General features: G+C 29.3%; 1 long non-coding RNA gene across 1 annotated transcript; it reads left to right on the top strand.

Annotated features, from left to right (window-relative positions):
• The first annotated feature begins 315 nt into the window (after positions 1 to 315).
• LOC143058609 (uncharacterized) lies at positions 316 to 2085 on the top strand. The gene is made up of 3 exons (XR_012973150.1): positions 316 to 384; positions 701 to 772; positions 1732 to 2085. It is a non-coding gene; the product is annotated as an uncharacterized LOC143058609 (long non-coding RNA).
• Positions 2086 to 3972: the final 1887 nt, after the last annotated feature.

Below are 3972 nucleotides of genomic sequence, written 5' to 3'. Positions count from 1 at the left end.
TGTGGTAAAGCATTGTTATATATACTTGAAGACTTTCATGTATAGAACATGACAGAATTTGTTTCAACAAAAATATTGAACTAGAATTAGTTACATATGTATAATTTATTAAATGAAATCTATATTAATGTATAATTTCAACAAATTTAATGAAACCTATTTGGTTTTGAAAGCCTTTATACATATTATTATTACAAATTTCATTGTTAACAGCCTGAGTTTCCAGTTAATTTTAAATGTAATATGTTTTAGCTATAGTATTTGAACACTGCATGCACTTTCATTTATATATATTTGTTATCACTTTTTTTCATTAGGTTGAAGCAAGTTATGTTGCAGAATTGCAAATGTTTGGTACTGGTTGAAACTATGAAAGTAATACAGGTAAATTTAAAGAATTTAGACTTTAACTTTATTAATAGAAAAGATATTCCCAAATGTCAAGGTGAAAGTGGACATTGTAGATTCTAAACACCCATGTGAAAGCAACAGTCTTCTATGGTGAGAGGATGCCATACTTAGCAATGCTCTTGTTATTATATGGAATATGGCTTTTTTTATCATTATTTTCACTATTTTGATATTGAACAACCAACATTGATAAAAAGTAATATAAAACTCTCACTTTTTATGAATCCTATATTATCTGATTATATTAATTTACTTATTTAATTTTTGTTATATTTGTTATCAATTGTAGGTCTCATGGTCATCATTTAACAGCAGGTTATTAGCATCAGTTTTGTAGAAAAATGAAGGATGACTGTCAATGGTAAATACATACATTTTACGAAAAAAAACTTAGGTTCCATTTGAGACTTTTTAATCTGATAATGGTGTTTTGCAGGCATTTACAACATTTCTTTTTGGACAATATATTTAGTAGACTCAACTATAAAATGTAGGATCATGTAAACTTGTACACAGATGTCACTGACCTACATTTTCCACTTCACTGACTTTGGTTACATTAAACATCCAATTTCATATACAACAAATGTATATCTCAGCAACTAAAAGGTGTCAGATCATGCAAACTTATATATACACTCTCAGAGTCTCAGTAAGTAACTCAGCTTCCAGGCAAAAGAAGGTCACAGTGATCCACATTTTACACTATTGATTTGTACTTTATTTTATAATTTAAATACAAAGTATATTATCAAGACTGCCACTGGTTCTTATGTGCCACAATTCTGACAATGAAGATAACTATGTGATGTAGATAACTTATGTTTATTTCAAACTTGGTCACATGCTGTATATATGTAAATTTTTACCAAAAAGAACAGTTCAACTGTTTTGATTTAAGGTACACATATATGGTAAAGGTCACACCTATTAAATATACATGTATACCTTGAATTTATTTGCATTGGACCCTATAATGCTCCCTATATCATTTATATTGTCAATTATTGCATTCCAAATTGCCATTGTTCACAAAACAAAAACCACTAAAAAGGATGGCCATCATATGCAAAAGCAATATAAAATGCATACCCATCAGCTGACCTAATTATTGCAATCACTTCAAAAACCTGGCCATATATCATATTATAAAACTCTTAATGAGTACCTTTGTTAGTCAGGTATAATATAATCTTTTTAAATTGATGTTGTAATGCATGATTGGATTAATTTTGCACTCACTGAAATATTATATAGATTTAGTAGTTTATTAGTATATATTACACCTTTTCATTACAAATAAATAAATTAAACTTTCAGGTAAATGCAGCAACAGAATGTTCCCCTGGAAAATTTACGTAGAAAATTTGGGAAAGTATGAATAAGAAATTAGAGAGGCAAACAGATAACCAGAAAACAAAGATTTTGAAAGAAAAGAATTGCCACTAATAGTAATATGCTATATCTGACTGGGAGCAACATGTACTATTCAATATGGAAGGATTGATAATTTTGACTGAGAACACAGTGAACTCTAATAATGCTATGACTATCAATAAGTACTAGACTGAATCAGAGGAGTAAACTATTTACACATTTGTAAATATAACAGTTATATGTTTGCTTGATTATTGAGGCATTCAAAATAAAGAAAGTTGAAAAACCTTTGAAAAAGTTATAATTTCATCATTTTTTGGTTATGTTACTATGACAACTGAAATATATAATGTATTATCATTATGCTTCATCAAACTTAAATCATTAATTGTGGAAAAGGTGACAAAGTCTTTTTTAATCCATTTACTTGCATGACTGTTACCTATGAATCGATAATTTAAAAAAAAATATATTTGGTGATTTTCGCTAACTTCTGAGTAATTTATTTTGCTCATTTAAGACCACAGTAATGCTAATATAAGCTGCATTACAATGTATCATAATATTTGTTTACATTTACATAGAAGCCATGTGTTGTTGGTCTGAAATCATGGTATTTGATCTGCCATTGTCTGTTAGGTTGTTAATCTTGCACATCAGAACAATGCAAAAACTTGAATTTTCCAACTTCATGTCCTGTTGCCATGGTAACCGTTGTTCATAGAAACCAAAAAATTGTTCTCATTTGATTGCCTTGTGAAACTGTATTATTCTGTGTTAGTTTAACAAAGGATATGACAACATATGTCACACTTTGATCAAAGATGATGAAAGATATACAAAAAACTGCTGTTGATCACTGTTTCGTTAGGGGTCACAAAAACATTTTTCGTGCAAAAAATAGTCTGGTGACCCATATTTTTTTTAATTTCTTTTTAAAGCTCATTGTTATGACCATCTTATGTCAAATTTAAAAAAATATTCATTGGACCATTTTTTTGGAAATTTAAGAAAAATAGAAATTTTTAACAAAATCTGTATTTTTTTTTGTGGAGCAGTGTTGATGAAATTAGAGACGAAATCAATGAAAATGAATAAAACTGCCATTATTTGTGTTTTATTTACATTTTAAATAATAATTTTGTAATAAATGAAGAACAAACCCTTCAAAATACTTTCAAAGGCTTGAAAAAAATCCAGAGTTTCTACATCAGGTATGTATTTATGCATACACGTGATGTACCAACTTTGGTGACCGTTACCATGGAAACGAGTCTGGTGACATACTATTTTTAACTCAAATTTTCATAGAGGCCATTGCATAGTATATGTATGCAAATTTTAAGAAAAATTCAATGGTGAAAAAAAATTTGCTATATCTGTAGGGATCCACCTTAAGTTCTTTTGAATTCTTTTGTTAATCAATGAAAAAAAGTTAATACAAATAATACGATGCGTTACAACTGAGGCGTTTTCCTTATCGCCTTGTCTTCCAAAAATGTCCGCCAATACGTGGTCTATTACTTAACCGGAAGTATGTTTTTGAGCGCGTACTTTGAAACGAAAACGAAGAAGAAGCATCACTGAAAAATATTCGTTCAGGTTATTAACACATATTTCTTGAACAGTACGAGCGTTCCAAACGTATTAAAAAATTTGGAACACGCATAGACGTTTTTACGAATTGGTTCAGAAACATACACTAGACGTTCAGGATAACACACTTTAATTATATGGCCGTGTTCACATTGACCTAAACTCGGTGTTGTGTAAGTGTAACTCACACATAAACTAAACATAATTACGTTCCCATTGGTAAACCTCAATGTTTACATGTAGTTTAAATCATGTTTTGTCTACATGCAGTCGATAGTCGATGTAGGCCTTGTGTAGGTTCAGTGTACACAAAACTAGGCATTCCGAACTGTAATTTTTCTATTTATATGTAAAAAAAGAAACGAATTTTATATAAAATTGATACTTATAACACTTATTAATAAAGTTCTTTACAGAAATATTTGTCTAAACTTGATATATTTATTTTTTATAAAACACTTTACGTAGCCTGATTTCTTAAAGGAACAACCACTTTACTTTAAAAACAAAGGGGGGATGTCTGAGGCCGATTTTTTTCTTGCGAAAGTTAATATTTTTTTTGCGATGGTAGCAATTCAATATTTAACA

This window comes from Mytilus galloprovincialis, chromosome 14 (genome assembly GCF_965363235.1).
Source record: "Mytilus galloprovincialis chromosome 14, xbMytGall1.hap1.1, whole genome shotgun sequence".
Lineage (NCBI taxonomy): Eukaryota > Metazoa > Mollusca > Bivalvia > Mytilida > Mytilidae > Mytilus > Mytilus galloprovincialis.
Note: the sequence above shows the minus strand (reverse complement) of the source record. Positions and strands in the feature narration are given on the sequence as shown.